The 17,685-nt window shown below is 43.2% G+C and overlaps 1 long non-coding RNA gene across 1 annotated transcript; it reads left to right on the forward strand.

Moving 5' to 3' along the window:
• Window positions 1–2,289: 2,289 nt before the first annotated feature.
• On the forward strand, window positions 2,290–15,916 carry LOC136054953 (uncharacterized). The gene is made up of 4 exons (XR_010622791.1): window positions 2,290–2,332; window positions 3,617–3,705; window positions 15,045–15,112; window positions 15,876–15,916. It is a non-coding gene; the product is annotated as an uncharacterized LOC136054953 (long non-coding RNA).
• Window positions 15,917–17,685: the final 1,769 nt, after the last annotated feature.

Raw genomic sequence — 17,685 nt, forward strand, 5'->3', positions numbered from 1 at the left:
CTCTCATGACAGAAGGGCACTATTCTGCACCCCCAGCCTGCAGCAGCCTGTCTGAGCAAAATGTGCTGGAGCACACATGCAGCAGCTGAACCATTGCAGAGTGGGCCATAAGCTGAGATGTGTCTTGTTTAAAGTGTCATAGTATATTAGTGTAATTAAAACCGCCAAAAGAATAGAAAAGATAGATGGAAATGTTACATTACTTGTTTCTAGAGATTAACCTCCAGCTAGAACTGAAATACAGAGACACATTTTGCATGTCTTAAAGCTCTGATATGGAAGAAAACAAGCCTGAGAGTATGTCTCTTGAAGTGTGAGACATGAAGTCATAGTTCCTGTATTTACACAATAAAGCAGAAATAGCATTTCAGACAGACATGCTGTTTTCTCTCTGATTACAGCTCCCGTTGTGGCTGTACTTTGCAAAGCAGCTGTATCATCTCTCAGCTACTTCCTTTCTACTCTCCTCAGCCTTCATGTTTGCAAGGTCTTGAGGACCCTTGGGCGCATGAATGTGCTGGTGTCACCATTTTCTGATCTCTTGGCATCTGCCAGTGCTGTGTGGGCCCAGCCTGGAGGGAGAGCACCCTGTCCCTTCTGGTGGCTGCAGAAGCCACGGCTCAGCTCCAGGCTCAACAGCACCCAGCTAGGAAGATGTTTGAAGAATGGCTTCAATCTGACCTTTATAGAACCAGGCTACATGCTTGCTTCTCTATTAACAAAGTCTACAGATAAAACTGTGGCTTTCTGAAATTGACCCTGAAAATTATGTTCCCCACACTGGATGTTTTCCTTCCCATGCATCATTACCTGTGATAACTCAAGCCTAACTAGTTATGATCTCTGTTTCTAGCCCTGACACGAGTTACATCTGGTGGTGAAAAATCCTTGGAGTTTTTATGGACCTATTAAGCTGAAGCGGCTGAACCTTGGTTTATCCAGAAGCTGGAGAGAACCTGAGCTGGCTTCAGCAGTTCTGAAACGCTGCAAAAGCAGCATGGCTTTCTTGTAATGTAAGTCTTACATTCAAGGAGAAGATGCATTAATCAGGTAGGTTTCATGTTCATTTCTTCCACTGTAAATGAACTTCAAGGCCTTGCCCCATTAGTTGATCGGTTTGAAGTAAAGAGATGTTAAATATAGGCCTTACATTTTTGGTTTCCTCATACTTCCTCTGTTTCCCAGCTTTAAATATCAGTTAATGACTTCTCCATTTAGCACTTCAATTAAATTCCTGGTCAGAGGCTGTAAATATGCACTGTTAGTCAAAAATATGTTAACCACATTTTAGTGTTGTCTTCTGGAGCTCTCACTACCAAGTTACCTCACAGTCGCATCTCACCTCACGTGAGTTTCTGAGCACTGCCAGGAGAAGAATGGAAAATAACTATGAAATAAAAGCAGATTCTGCTCCCGTTACAGGTAATGAAAACTATGCTGTTACTTCTACTTACCCGTAATAGTGAGGAAAAAAAAATGAAGTGGAAAGAAGCACAACAAAACACCTCTGCCAACTATCTACAAGCTAACCAAGGCTTCCACTAATGAGGTGGTCTGGCATTTTGAGGAAGACAGGTTCTTCCAGAAGTGGAAAAAGTATGCTGTTTTTTTCCTTTAACTCTGAGATCATAGTGAGAGAGTAAGAAATTGCATTTCAAAAAAGGGGTAGCAAACTTTTAATGCTGTCTGTATTATTTAATACTTACAGACCCCCATATAGTTTCTTCTCAGTTAAATGTTTTTGCATATTTGTTTTTTAGATTACTAAATGCCTTCCTAAAAACTGGTTATTTGCTGTATATACAGATACATCATAGTGATTGTGAAATTCCTGAGGATGTTAATACTTTCAAGTCAGATTAAGAGTGACTTCCAGGTAAGATATTCTAGAAGATAATTCAATACCATAGACAATTGCATAGTCTATTAAATAGAACATTACTGTTTGTGGAAAAGATAATCTAGATCATGAGATAGCACCAGATTTTATGTTACGATCTCCAGATGTCTTTGGGAACTTAATGCATCCAGCATTGGTTCAAGTCTAATCTGCATGGCAGAAACGTGAGTTGTTCCAATTTCCTTCGCTCTGAGGCCACGTGGGGAAACTGTCTCCCCAGGGGCTGCAGAGTTCAGGCTGCCCTGGTTTGGTTGTGCTTGGCAAGAGTATCCACTACTTTGCCATCTGCTCCTGGAGTGCCCAGTGGTATCAAGCGCAGAAAAGTTTTCACCTTTACTTAGAAGGACACTGTGGTTTTCAGGCCTTTCTAATATACACCCATCAGAGTAGCTGTATGTTTTCCTGAAGACCACAGATGTTCAGGAGGTTCTGGTGTGTCACATCTCTGAGCTTGATACAGTATTTGCTCGATTGCCTTTTTTAGGTAGATGGTGGTGCAGGTAGACAGTGGTGGCTAACGATGCAAGGATCTGTGAGTGCATTTGATTTTTCATTTCAGCTTAGTTGGGTCAGGAAATAAGAAAGAGCTCCCAGAGCAGAACAAATGTCTGACACGGCACTGCAACACAAAAACTTCTTACAGCTACTTTTCCTTCATGGAAATCTGTACAAAAATTGTCAGCTGGGGACTTTGTGAGTTTCTGTCTGAAGTCAGAAATTCAGTGTAAGTGCACAGAAGAGTGTGAGGAGAGCGCATTTCAGGTTCTTCTACTCTGTACACGAAACCTCTTAGGGCTTCAGATAGGATTTTAGCATTTCTCACAGTCTTCAAATGTTGTGCTGTGTAAGGATGTGCTTATACATAATTTTGTAATTGAAATGGCATGTTTACTGTTCCATTTCATGCTTGATTGTGTTTTTTAAACACCTTTACTCACGCTGCTAGAAGTGGGATTATAATTAAAATGTCCTGTTGAACACCTTGTTCAGTTCAATGAAGGCATAATAGAAGTATAAATACTTGTTCTCATTGACTCTATGATGTCAGCACAACAAATGCAGTGAATGTCAGGAAACTAATCTCTCTTTTACTGAGGCATTGGTAAAAAGGGAAGGGGAAGCAGAATCTATGGCTGGGCAAAGCCGGGACCTCTCTTAAAGAGGATGGAAAAGATTTTGAGATACCATTAACCTCTTAGGTACAGTGAACCTGATGTTACAGGGGGCTTTCTAAGTGTTGGCAGACATACTAAAGGAATTTGAAGTGACAATATTATTCTTACATAATGTCTTTTCTCTAAATATTTCAAAGTATTTTCCAAGCATTAGTAAGTTGAGCTTTAATAAGCAGGTTCGTGTTATTGTAATACCTGTGATATATATGTATTAACTAGGGTGTGGAACATTTGAGTGGTTTAGCCAGTTACTAGCGAAAATTAGACAGGAATTTGTTTCTCTACTCAGAGTCCCTTGGCCTGAATTTTAGGCAGTGCTTTCAACAGTAGCCTTTAGGAAAAGCTGAGTTTGGTTGTAAAGTGTGAAAGAGTAAATACTTGTTACTATTTCTGTTTTTTTAGGATGTGTACAGTTATGCAGACTTCATGTCTTTACGGTTGGATTGAATTACAGCACAGAGTTTGAATGTTTCTAGTTCAAAGTCTAGTGGTTACAGCATTTTTTCATGGCACTAATGGTTTAATTTTCTTGTACTCTTAGTTACCACCAGCGAAGAGATTCTTACCTATCCTGGCAGGCAATTGTTCAGTCTTATGGAGCTGCAAATAACTTGAAGCTTGGAATTCTGAGTAAGTAGGAAAATTACAGTATTTAATCTTACATTTGATGCTTAGTTGTGCAATTAACTCCGATACTTTGGCTACTATTCCTCTTCTGATAAGACAGGGAAAACAATGTCTGCATTTATTGTGCTCTTCGATTGCTGTAACAGTGTTCTTAATATACTTGATAGTAGGCTTGACACTGTGCTTACACCATGTTCTGTCCTTTCACTGGCTGAAAGTGGGTTCTCAAAACCAGACCCAAGATGTGTAACGTCTGTGCCAGAGCAGGAGTCTGCTTTACAGGGAAACGTACATGATGTTTATGAAGCAGGTAAACAAGCAGACACAAAGGGTGTGCAAATTGCCTTCTGTGCCCAGTTTCAGTGCCATCAACTGTAAGCTCAGAAGACATTGTGCAGAAAGATGGTTCACGGGATCTGCTCTTTAGAAAAGCTGTGAGAAAGTAACAAAGCAGGAGTTTTTCCTTCTGGGACAAGGGAAGAAGATAGGACAGACCAACCCCATGCCACTCACTAGGATAAGGCTACTAAACATGCAGGACAAAGTGTACAGGAATGTTTTGTCAGATGGGATTGCAGCAAAACTTAGTGGATTTATTTGAGTGTCTTATGATAAGTACAGGTGCAGCTCTACACACCCACACATGCTGCATTTATTTTAGTGTGTGATCATATAAATACCTGCAGGTGTGAAACTGAAGAGGTAGCCATGCTGAGGCATGAATATGGAGTTGCACATCTGTATTTACTGCCTTCTTCACACAGTGAACTAGCGCAGTCAGTAGGTTCTCTTCCCACCTCCTACATGCACTTTATAAGTAATTCTGAAGGCAAATTAGTCCTGGTGTGACTCCCATCTTCAAGAAAGGCCGTAAGGAAGACCCGGGGAACTACAGGCCTGTCAGCCTGACCTCGGTATCAGGGAAAGTTATGGAACAGATGTTATTGAGGGAGATCACACGACACGTGCATGGCAATAAAGGGATCAGACCCAGCCAGCACGGGTTCACCAGGGGCAGGTCGTGCTTGTCCAACCTCATCTCCTTCTATGACTGGGTGACCAGACAGGTAGATGAGGGAAAGGCTGTTGATGTAGTCTACCTGGACTTCAGCAAGGCCTTTGACACGGTCTCCCACAGTATTCTCCTAAGGAAACTGGCAGCCCGTGGTGTGGACAGGTTCACTCTTCTCTGGGTGGAGAACTGGCTGGAGGGCCGTGCCCAGAGGGTAGTGGTTAATGGAGTTAAGTCCAGCTGGCGTCCTGTAACGAGTGGTGTCCCCCAAGGGTCAGTTTTGGGGCCCATCTTGTTTAATATCTTTATTGATGACCTAGACGAGGGAATTGAGTGTACCCTCAGTAAGTTTGCAGATGACACAAAGCTGGGAGGATGTGTCAAACTGCCTGAGGGTAGGGAGGCCCTTCAGAGGGATCTGGATAGGCTGAACAGCTGGGCTGAGCAAAATGGGATGAGGTTCAATAAGACCAAGTGCCGGGTCCTGCACTTTGGCCACAATAACCCCATGCAATGCTATAGGCTTGGGGCAGAATGGCTTGAAGAATGTAGAGAGGAAAAGGACCTGGGGGTGTTGGTTGATGCTCGGCTCAACATGAGCCGGCAGTGTGCCCAGGTGGCTAAGAAGGCCAACAGCATCCTGGCCTGTATTAGAAATAGTGTAGCCAGCAGGAGCAGGGAGGTGATCATCCCCCTGTACTCAGCTCTGGTACGGCCGCACCTCGAGTACTGTGTTCAGTTTTGGGCCCCTCACTACAAGAAGGACATTGAGGCCCTGGAGCGTGTTCAGAGAAGGGCAACAAAACTGGTGAGGGGCCTGGAGCACAAGTCTTATGAGGAGCGGCTGAGGGAGCTGGGATTGTTTAGTCTGGAGAAGAGGAGGCTCAGAGGAGACCTTATTGCACTCTACCACTTCCTGAAGGGGGGTTGTGGTGAGGAGGGGGTAGGCCTCTTCTCCCTGATAAGTAATGACAGGACGAGAGGGAATGGCCACAAGTTGCGCCAGGGAAGATTTAGATTAGACCTCAGGAAGCATTTCTTTTCTGAAAGAGTGGTCAGGCACTGGAATGGCCTGCCTAGGGAGGTGGTTGAGGCACCATCCCTAACGCTGTTCAAGAAGCGTTTAGATGAGGTGCTAAAGGACTTAATTTAGTAGTTGGGTAGAGATAGTGATAGGAGGATGGTTGGACTAGATGATCTTATAGGTCCTTTCCAACCTTATGAACTTATGAACTTATGAACTTATGGTAAATACATTTAATGGATGAATGTCACGGTATAGAATCCAAATACATGAAGGTGAAGGAGTCTGGAACAGCCATCGGTTCACTGTATTGCACATATATACACAAAATTAGGAGAAGACTAATTTCAGATAAAAAAGGTCACATTAGGTTAATATATGGTCATAAACCCATACAATTGGAATTTAGTGTGCCTTTTGAGGCATCTAAAACTGTTGGCCTTCAGTACAGTGGCTGGTTTCTCTGTTCTGGCACACACAGAGATGTTTTCTTGTTTGTAATGCTGTCAGACAGTCTGTAATATGTGGGGTACAAATCATGGCTACTGCAGAAACCATTGAATTCACCAATTTGCGTGCATGTAAAGATCTCAGTTGTGGTACTGCATTTATGCAGCCATTGCATTAAGTATTCATCTGATGCTAACTACCTGGTTGCAAAGGCCCTCCTCAGTGGCAAAAATAGAAAACAGCTAAAGGATATAAACTGGGGATGGTATTTTGCATGTAATGGTTGCCTGCAGAGGCTTAATGTTCTGAAAGTTTCACACCTTTTGTGAGGCCTTCAGTGATAACTTCTGTTTTTCAAAGAGAAAAATAAGCCTACCAAAGTTCCTTTGAACATTTCCGCAGCCTTTCATAGTGTTAGCTGTGAAAGTTACGGTGTCACGTTCTTAATAAGGAAGTATAGGAACAGTGTTTTAGGAGTCTCTGCTGCTTTCTTTGTGAAAACTATCTTAGGATGCTTTGGGATTATTTGGCAGTAATTTCCTTCTGCCCCATGATTCCACAGGGATCTTCTCTATCATCTTGTGTTCACTATATTCATTTGAAGATATTTTGGAGAAAACATGGAACTTGAGAGCATGCAGATAAACCCTGTTCATATCTCTGAATGGCTACGGACAAGGAATGAGTTTTTCTGTGATAGTGAATGTGAAGGAACCACATTGCTCAAAATTCAGTTCAGCAAAAATAATTTAAATTGTGCTGCAAAGAAGGAAAAAAAAAAAAAAAAGCAGGACAAGTTTTTGTTTCTGATATGGATGTCTGTGCTTTGTCCAGAGGAACCATGGGCACCATCTGCGACTCATGATAGCAAATGTGCTCTGTGCTATGGAGAAAAGGACCAGAAGCAGCTAGAGCAGTAGAAGAAATAACACTGTGCTAACAAAGACTTTAGCTGAGGCAAATTTACTTCCCTGAGAATTAGCTGGGGTATCTCTCCATGACACACTTACTTTAGAATCACAGCATGTTGCAGTTATTAGACTCTGGCAGGCTCCTAGGTAGGAACTGTGTCCAAGAGCCTTTATTTCATCTGCTCCAATTGAGAAGAGTGTGGCAGTTTCTTTTGGTTGAGGCTTGCTATAACGATCTGAGCTTTAGTCACTGTGAGGCTAGCACACTGCAAAGCATTCAGCTGGTGTTACAACCAGAGACAACTGAGCTCCAAAAGTGAGTGCAGACTGTGTCTATCTACTTATTAAATGACGGGTCATGTGGAGTGCCCATTACCCAGTAATTGGTGCTAGCTGCCAGTTACCATTCAGCAGGACTTGGAGCATTTGTATAGCCCTTACAGACCAGAGTGGCCTGGGATTGTTCTTGCCTTATTTGCTGCAATTGTAATCAGACAGTGGCTCTCTGCTTCGCAGATCTACCAAACTCAAACTGAAGGGCACAGGGGAGTGCGGGATCTCCCTAAGGAGTTCAGCCAGAGGGATGCCTGGGTCTCAGAGGCTCTGTGGTGAGGCTGCACACCTCTGACCCTGCTGCTTTCCTTGGCTTGCAGGTTCCTTCCCCACACCAAGGGAGAGAAGGATGGAATCTGTGGTAGGTGACCCAACGCCTGCCTGATCATGCACAGCCCTAAGCAAGTGTTTAGAGGTGAAACCCTTGAGTGTGTTCTGGACTCATGGAGTCCACAGGCAGCACTCAGGTGAGGAATCCAGAGACATTAAGATGGGCAAGTCTTTCTAGAAGGACTGCATAGGCAGGCTCACACACATACAGCTGTGGAAGGTACACGTTGCCTGCAGCTTTGGTTTGGGGAATCCTTTTGTTCTCTGGCTGCCAACTATGTGCTGCTCTAAATTGCAGCAGGCTGTAGGGGCAGGCGGAGGAAGATGCTGTGGGTCAGCACTGAGAGCAATGACCTTGGCGCGCGCAGGAGCAGGACAGGGCTCTTTTCACACCATTATTTCCCGCGATATTACAAATTCTTTTTTTAAATTTTAATTACAAAGCAGAGCGGCAGTAGGCCCGGAGGTTAGCGAGCTGCTGGTTGAGTGCAGGGCTGCAGCCGCGAAGCCAAATCCTATGCAGGAGCGGAGCCCCGCTCTGCGCCGAGCCGGCCCCGGCAGCACTGCGCCTGGCGGTAGCGGGCGCGCTTCGCCGCGTTGCCCGGCAGGTGGCGCCCTTGATCGCCGAGTGAAGGGCGGGCGGGCGGGCCCGGCAAACACATGCCTCCCCCGCCCTGTCATTTAGGAAGTATTATAGCCGAAGTGTTTTCAGCTGATTATTATGCATGAGTAAAAATATCCATGAATGTGTAACATTTTCGCCTGTATTTCCCTCTTTTATAACATCATTTAAATTCCTCGTTAATAATTTAGAGGTGTTCTGGGTTTTAATCGCTCTTCTCATCGCCGCCCCATCCGGGGCAGAGCGCTGCCCGTCACCTGGAGGTGACATGGAGCACGTGGGCACGGCCCAGCGCACAGCAGCCAGCTATGGGCAGGTCGCTGTTCATACAAACTGTAAAAAATATGAGGATTTTGTTGTCGTTGTTGCATCTGAGTTTAATTATGGTGGTATTTGTTTGATAGCTTGTTACTGTAAATAAAAGAGATAAAAGCAGCCCTTCACTCGAGTAGCTCTAGAGCGGTGAAATATGTACCTAATTAAAACTATTGGTGTAAGAGGCTAATAAAGTACATGTGCCTACTAGATGTCTTATTCTAATGAATTTCTGCTAATTTGCTTTGAGTGATGAATGTCGGTGTTCGTAGTAAGGGCTGAGTAATGATGGGGTTTATCAGGAGGTGCAGGGACTGGTGCAGGACCAGGCAGGAAGGGCAGGCCCTGCAGCAGGGCTGGCTCCAGCACTGCTCAGCTCTGAGCTCCAGCCTCAGCCTGGTGGCTGCCAGTGCCTAGCCCTGGCTGGGAGGGTTCCGTGTGGCGGCACAGGAGTGATGCTGAGCACCATTCTCCTGTCCTCCCTTTTTTTCTGCTGGCACTGGTGAGGAATGGGCTGTGGCACGCTTCTCCAGACTCCCAAACCAAGCGCAGATGGGTTATCTAAAGCATTTCAGATGGAGCTTTGGTCTTGCGCCAGCAGCTAATCAAAGTCTTAATTCTGGAGAAGACAAAGGCCAGGCTTTCCAGGCTTCCTCCCTCTGGCTTCTCACAGAGATGTAGCACTTCTCAGACTCTTCTTGCCCTGCTTGGTCCCTGCGTCGTGCAGGCTGTGGGGCTGTCTGTGGGTGGCAGGCAGCTTGCACCAGCCTTTGTGTGACGTCCATGAACGTGGCAGCTGGGGCCTGCCTTCATGTGGGCCTGCGGGCAGACACTCTTGTCCTGAGTACACCACAATGGAGTCAGACAAGAACAGTGTGCGTTGGCAGCCCCAGCCCTGAGACTAGATCTGCCATTGGACTTGTTTGCAGAAAGAGAGAACCTGAGATAATAATAAACGGGACGGTTAAGCAAAGAAAGAGCCTGCAGAGTAGCACATATTTTTATTGCTTTTCTGCAGTAGAGCAGAGAAAACATCCCAGGGCTAAATGTCTACTGTAGTCCCCAACGATGAGTATTTAAACACTCGCACGTGCTCACACTCTTGCAGCTCCTTCCACTTGGGACATGGTGGGAGGGTGGTGGGGCTGCCGTTCTGGCATGCCCAGCTTTCACCCAGGGCTGCTGCAGGTCTGCAGGGCTCCAGCCTCATGTTTCCCTGCCCTGTGTGCCGAACGAGAGTTTTATTTACAACTAAGCCATCTGGGCCTTGCTGTCTATATTGGAGTTAGACCTGATGAGTAAAAATTACTTGCTGAAAGTGTGTGATAGTTGCAGCTGTTGAAAGCACTCTGGCAATTTCTGATATGCACATGAGTTTGGGTGTTTTTTTTCTCTAATTGCTACATCCGCAATTTTTCCACAGAATGAAATTTTCACTACTAATACTGGCTGGATAGACAGGTGGAGCTTGCTATTTTTTCTCATGAAACCTACCTTTTCAGAAGGAAGAGATTGTGTTTCATGGTTGTACAATCTAATAGTGTGGTTGATTGAGAATAAGATTGAGGAGAACTAGACTGCTTTTCTCTTTGCCACTGACTTGTGGTTTGTCCTTAGGAAAGTCTCTTTGTCATTCCAGAAAGGTGGTTTCTCTGTTGGTAAAAATAATAGCTAAATCAGATGAGTCAGTCATCGATAAGCAGAAGTTGCTTCAGAATTTCAGTTGGAATTCTTGAATATTGTCACAAGAATGGAGTCTGTTGTACTTTCTCAGAGACTTGCAAGGATCTATTTTCTTCTCCTGATAGAATTCTCTCCATGTTGCTCAATCAATGATCATTTTAATATATTTTTCTGCCTCTCAGTTATATCTCAAATATTTGTGTCTGTCCAATTTTCATGGTCTCATATCTTGTTTCTTTCTGTATAAAATGTATATTGTCAGCTTGAGAAAACACTTCCTTTCAGCTTCTTTGTAATTACCAAAAATAGTTTTAACCTGTTAAAATATTTTGGCCGTCAACATGGTAAACCTCATTACTCCACAGCAGACCTTCCTGTGCATTGTGTTTACCTGCTGATAACATTTCTAATAAGAAGCCAAACACCAGTGAAATGAGGAAGGTGCTTGCACTGCTGGGTCCAGCGTGACTTTGCATAATAAAAACATACAAGAACAAATGATGCTCCTGTATAGCTAACACAGAGAAGAAGAAATATAATCAAATCGTTTCTACTGGCTTTTCTTCTAGGAAAATATGAAGCCAGTTTTCTGGACAGGCTTCGCTAACATTATGATCTGATACCTGGCATCAGGGATTCCCGTGCCTGTGCAAACGTCTTTTGATTTCAGTGTGATAACACCAAGAGACCACAGTGTAGAGTGCTACCCTGTTTTAGAGGACAGTATCATAGGACCTTCAGTGAGGCCTGAATGTTAGGTGCTCTGAACTAGAGTTACACATATAACAAGAGTTGAAGAGCCAAACTGAGTTACTGTAACAAAGCATGAGGCTGCAAGGAAGCTTTCCACCCAAAGGACATTTCCTAAAAATTGCTAGCAGATGGCTCTCCTATTCCACAGGCTGGGAATATGCTGACTTTTCACTCTCAGTATTACTTGTCCTCACATCACAGCACTTCTGATTTTTGATTTTTTAATGAGCTTGATCTGATAAGCTAAGTTAAACAGACTTTTAAAATAAATTTAAAATGTAAAGATTATTAGTAATTCTGTTGTTGAGATTCACAGGCATGGTTAATGTAATTTCCTTTTTCCTTTGGCACCTAAGCAAAAGCTGGCCTATATTTAATTCTTCTGGTGGTAGATAGGGAGGAGGCTAATCACAGGAGACCAGACCAGTAGTGCTATTTGAATGACATGTCCTGCAATCTGTTTTTGGATGATAAGTTAATGTTTCAGCTGTATTTTCTCCTTTTCTGTACCCTACCTCTATTCACTTGCTTTGTTCTACTTTTTCCCACCTTCATCTCACCCTTCTCAGTGATGCCAGATCCCTTGCAGTAAGTAGCCCCACTTCAGAGACCCCCGCTCACAGAACATCTGTCCAATGAAGTCTTTCTGCTTTCTGGTTCGGTTGGAGAGGGCTGTTTGTGATGGACTCGGTTCACAGATGCATGACACGTGGGAAGATTAAATGCAAGACTTCATCCATCCAGGGTCAGTGATCTTTGGGACAAGGCAAAGAGGAGACAGAAGTTGAGGAGATACTGCTGGTTTGTCATCTGCATTTCAGGTCACAGTTCTGTCTGGTCAACAGAAGTCATGCAATGCCAAAACACAGTTGATGATGTTTGTGCATGAATATTTATCCTCTGCCTTTTTATCAACTTCATTTTGCATTCTGACTATCATTACACACCTTCTTTGAACACCTATCAGACAAAACCCCTGAAGTCCTTTGTTTTGTAGTTCACCATGCAAGTAGCCATTAGAATGGTGGATCTGTGGGTGCTTTTGGGTCATTTTCTTGGGGCTTTCTTCTGAGAGACCATCTCTGTTTAGACTGGAGTCCTTCCAAACTGAAGGAAAGAGCTCTTCCAGCTGCAGGGTGGTGACCCCAGACATCATCCTGAGGAGATGAGTCCTGGAGCGGCTGTCTGGACTGTGAGGCTGCTTTAATTTGTGCTTTGAGTGATCATCTGGGGAAGGTATGGATGGCACTCAGATCCTGACCTATGTCTCACATCCTTGTCCTATTCCCTGGTACAAGCTGGTGGCCAGGCTGTCTTTTCTTCCTCCCTTTAACTCGTGTGGTTCTTTGGTATGCATCCAGACTGAATGCAGGATGAAGGAAAAGGTCTGCAGGTTCCTGGAGCGTCTGTACACATGTGGTCAAATCCCCATCTCATTAAATTAGTTTGTGGAGAGGACACCAGCTACTGATTTGTGTTTTCATCTATGCAAGGTAAATTGGAATTAAACTGTTCAACACACTGCTCAAAAAGAAGAGCTGAGTTTCTTGCTTACATTTGATTTCTAAATTAGAAAGCACATGACTACGTTTCATGGACCTGAAAGAACTGGGTCTGAGTTAATAGGATGCCTATACCATTGATTTCACTGGTGCCTTTTGTATCAGAAACCACATGTACACAGCCTCACATTGTGAAGCAAGATTAATTTAGCTTTTGGAGTATTATGTACTGTATAAGAATGTTCTGTGAATGACCTGGATTGCAAATTTTGCTTCTTAATATTTGCAGTGCAAAGCACTGGTAACACAAAATACTTAATAGTTTCAGCTGAACTTTGCAGAAATGTGAGTGACAGGCACCCAAAATAAGAAGATACATGGTGGAGAACTAAGCAATGTAAGGCCTGCTGAGTTAGATATTTAAAGCCTCAATCTAAATGATAATACAGCTGTAAAAGTGGTTGCGAAGAGTTCAGAGATGCAGTCCTTCTGAGAACAAAAAGGGATGGTCCTTCTCTTGCAAAAAGTTGATGTGTTGTTACTCTCAGCTCTAATTATGGGGAGCACAACTGAGTGGGTTACCAGGAATATTTCTCTCTTCTACTTAAAGAGGTTATTTTAGTGTTTTGAAAATGTATCCACTTTTAGAGCCCAAATTCTTGTTCCCTCTCTTTGAACTGTTATGGCAATAACTGAAGCAGAGCAAACTTCCTATGGTATAGCTACCTTTAAGAACAGGGCCACTCCAGGTAATAGAAGTAAATTAATTGTATGCAAACTCTGTTTCTGATGTGCTTCCTAACAGTACCAATTCACCTGGTCCAGGTTCCTAAAGGAACATGGAAATTAGGCTATTACCCTGAAGTGAAAGCCACTGTATATTGTCCTAGTGATCCCTTATGTGCAGTGGTACTTCAGCATTACCCACTACTTGGCATGTGCAAATGCTGAGTATATGAAGCTTGAATAGCATAGATTACAGCTTTCTATTGGACCAGAGTCAGAAAAAAACGTGGGTCTCTTCTGTTGTGGTTCCTGCTGATTACCAACCAGTATCTGTTATTTTTCTCAAGCACATAGATATGCTTCTGCAGAAGTTGTTCTTGCACCAGTAACAAAGATAGTAAACGCATTCCTCACTCACAGTAATGAGACACAGAAATATCAACTTTTCTTGAACTCAGTATTGCTGATAATAACTTTTACTTTTAGAAATTTGCATTCTTCCACGTGTCTGGATTGATTCCAGTTTGCATGTTCATGTGCTCTCCTAGACCAAACAAATTTCCTCCTCAGTGCCTTGCTGAAAATTACACCGCATTTTGCTGCCTGCCTGGTCCCTCCCCACAGAGGAGGCCAAGCAAGCACTCCCTAACGCACCACAAGTAAAGTCAGCCTGGTTAGCTTATATCCATGTTCATCACCAGGTGAAATGGATCTGACTGACTTAAGCTTGAAACAGATCAGAAGGCAATTTGTGATCCCTGTCACCAGTGGACACCATGGAGCAGCATGCTGGGTACCCAGGCAGCAGCAGCGAGCACTGAAACAGGGCTGTCACCTCCCACAAGAGTTTCTCTGCAGCCTCAGGTTTTCTTAACACTCCTATCATGAAACACTGTCTTGTACCCCTGAACTTTCATGCTTTTTCTACATAACTTCCATGTATTTTTACCTTAGTGGCCATAACTAAAGATATATTTTGACATCTTAAATGAGTCTTCTCTGTTCGGCTTGCTCTGCCTGTCTTTATTAATTAAACTTGTGTCTTCATATCAGATTCCTTGAGCTCATCTCTTTCCGTTTCAGTTCTTTGCTTTCCATTTGCCTTCATTATACCCTTCCATCCTTGAACTGCACTGAACCCTTGCTCCTTTCACGTCTTCCTGTACAATAGTCACATCTGCTACATCTCTGCCTAATTTTATCATGGCTGATGCAAAATCTTAGCTGCAGAACCAGCAGTAAGGGGACTGACTCCTCCTCTCTTTGACTCATTTATTCTCACTCTTCCATAAAATCTCAGCTGAAAATGAAGGGCATTTTCTTCTGTGACCATAATTCTACACTCCTCCTTTTCCTGCTAGTCTTCCTTCTGGGGTACATTTTAATACGTTATCATCCATGGAAACCGCACTGTGTATATCTGCAGCTTTTCAGTATGCTTGGAGTCAGGGTTCTCCAGGTGAACCATGCATTAAGATTTAATCTGAATCTAGTCAGATATTGACCTGCAATGAAAAAGCTGTATGAATGAGATAGTAGCAGACAGCCTGAAGTACTGAGTGAAAAACAACACCCCAGAAGTTTGGTGGAGGAGAGCATATGGGACATCTCTGAATGGAAAAGCTTCTTTGATTATTTAAATATTATGATCCATTTATAAAACTTTCTCTGTCTGTTGAAGGTTTGCTGAGCTTTGCCTGCTTTGGCAGTGAACACAGCACAGAGCTTGCAGGACCTGCTCACTGCTTGGTAAGCTACCACATCTTGTTACCAACTATAAGGCCTCCCTGTTTTCCTGGAGTAGAATTCCCAAAAATTGGAACAAATAAGAACTGAGCCCAAGACTTCAGCTTCCTTATGCTCCTCTCTATGCCCTTTTCAGCTGTACTTCCCGCTGTTCAGTGTTAGCAGTCTTTCGGAAACGTGTATTTTGTTTCCAAACTCGGGGTCTCCTGAAACAAATCCCTAGGCATTACGGTATTGCTGCAGCTTGCAAGCCTCATTGTGCTAGGGCCACAAACAATGGGTTGGACCTTTCCCAAAGCAGCTTTTAGTCCAGACCATGGATATGGGGGATAGACAAGGGATGCTGTTTCCACATTTATCTGAGTTGCTTTGGCTAAATGTAATGAATTATTTTAGCAAACATATCTCCCCCGTCAGTTTTTTACACGTTCCAAATTTGGATGTTGCTCTAAGTGAAAAGGAACAATTCAAATGCCTTTCTGAATGCATTTGAAATGAAATAAATTACTGTTATTTAACTGGTAAACCAGCTCTTTGGAGGGGGCAAAAGCTGCAAAAGGAAAAACAAACAAACGAGTGAGTAACTGTGGGAGGTGCTGCCAGAATCAGAAACAAGTTCAGATAGAAGGGGGAGGGAAAGGCCCTTGTCTGCCCTGGGACAATTTGTGGAGAACAGAATGTGGGAGAGTTGAAGAGGAAATAAATTCATTCTCTCTTCTTTATCTTTCTCTCTCTCTCTCTCTCTCTTTTTTTTTTTTTAATCCAGACAAACATGCTACCAGAACTAATGATGCTGATCTTAAAGAGGACCTCAACAACTTTGAGGAAGAAAACAATTTCATCTTTTTTGATCAGGTTCTTCCTCTACAGGAGTTCCTGCAGCTACAGGAGGTAAGACCCTTGGTTTCAACTGTAAAGTGTAAGAATGAATGAGATTGCCAGATACTCAGAATTTGCAGTCAGTGAGCTGAGAAAAGTGTGACTACAAGCTACCTTTCTGCTTTCCAAATCCTGGACTGGTGAGAAATCAAAACATCGATTAGGTCAGCCTGCAGGTATAGAGTATACTTCACCTCCCATGAACTGGGGATGGAAAGTGAAGGAAGGTCTGTTGTAGAGCTGCTGGTTCTCCTCTCTCCAAAGACTTCCTGCTGAGGAGAATCCTCAGTTGTCCATTTAGGGTAGTATTAGAGCTGTGCTGAACTGCTGAGGTATGCAAAGAAGCTGCAGATGGGTCTGGGAGTATAGCTCCACACTTCTCTGTTGAGCCACCCAGTTACAGCAAATGCCTGCTGTAGGTGGGTACTAAGGCTGCTGGTAACAGCTAGAGGCAGAGAAATGGGTCTGCTTTTAATAAAAAGGTACTTTACGAACAGCATTTTTCTTATTTTAATGATAAAATGGATATGAAACAGTTACACTCCAGGCCCTTATTTTTCAGTGCTATTATTTTTTTAGAACACTGAAAACAAAATAAGCAGGAGGAGAAAAAAAAAAAAGGGGGGGGAAGGAAGAAAACTCCCTTCAGACAACAATCACCTTTTGAGTTAAATTCTCATGCTTGGTCTTAACCCAGAGGGATTTGTCTTGAGTGAAGTTTGAAGAAAATCCTTTCAGCAGTTTCTGAGTTATTTAAATGTAACCATGGAGGTTTGGATTCACATGCTTTTTTGCACTTGTATAACTCAAAAATAGCTTTGCTTTAAAACTTCTAAATTAACCCTCCTTAACTTTTCAACTTGTCACCTATCCTACTGTATGGCTTATAAAATTTTAAAGGTAATAGTATAACAAACTCAAATAATGATACTGCAGATGTTCAAATGAATCTTGGGAGGAATAAATTATAGGAGTCACAGTAGGTTGTTTCTGAAGAAAGAGCAGCTGCGTGCTTTAAACCATGTGTTCTTGCTGGTCTGAAATAGGCCCAATCTTTTCTACCATTAAAAAGCATACGCATGTTCGGGTGTGGATTTTAATACTTGGTTACACACCAAGTCCTGTTCCTTTTTGTCTTCCTGACAGCAGTGCTTCAGACTTGTCAGAAGTTTTACTGTTTTATTTTTAACATGATCCTGATCAACAGGACACTTAAATGCCTCCTAAATATTTATGGACTTCAGAGTCACTCTGTGATTGTCTTACTGTTACTGTTTTATTGCCAGAAAATTGAGGTGGTACCAGAATTGACTTGGTCAGTCTTGTTTTCCCCCCTTTTTCTTTGTCCAGTCCTCCTGTTTCTTACGTTTCTTCCATTTTGTATTCTTTCCGGTGTTTCTGCCTCACTTACTAGTCCTGTCCTCACTGTCTCCTATCTGTCTTTCATACATCTGTCTCCATTTATTCTTCTCTAACAATTGCACTAAAGAGGGCCCATGCTAGAGAGAAATGCTTTTTGCCTTGGCAGCAGCCTTTTCCTTTTATCTTTTCCCTAAATGTCTGGTATGGGTCCAAGCAGCTCTCCTCGTGTTCATCATCCTTCTCCACATCCCTGGTGCCCCTGAGCTCCAGCCAGCAATTAGGTGTCTGCCACAAGAGCACCTCCCATTGAGCCATGATCAGATGAAGGTGTTGTA

The sequence above is a fragment of the Cyrtonyx montezumae genome, unplaced genomic scaffold (genome assembly GCF_038088225.1).
Source record: "Cyrtonyx montezumae isolate F1298 unplaced genomic scaffold, pur_monq_1.0 scaffold_1, whole genome shotgun sequence".
NCBI lineage: Eukaryota > Metazoa > Chordata > Aves > Galliformes > Odontophoridae > Cyrtonyx > Cyrtonyx montezumae.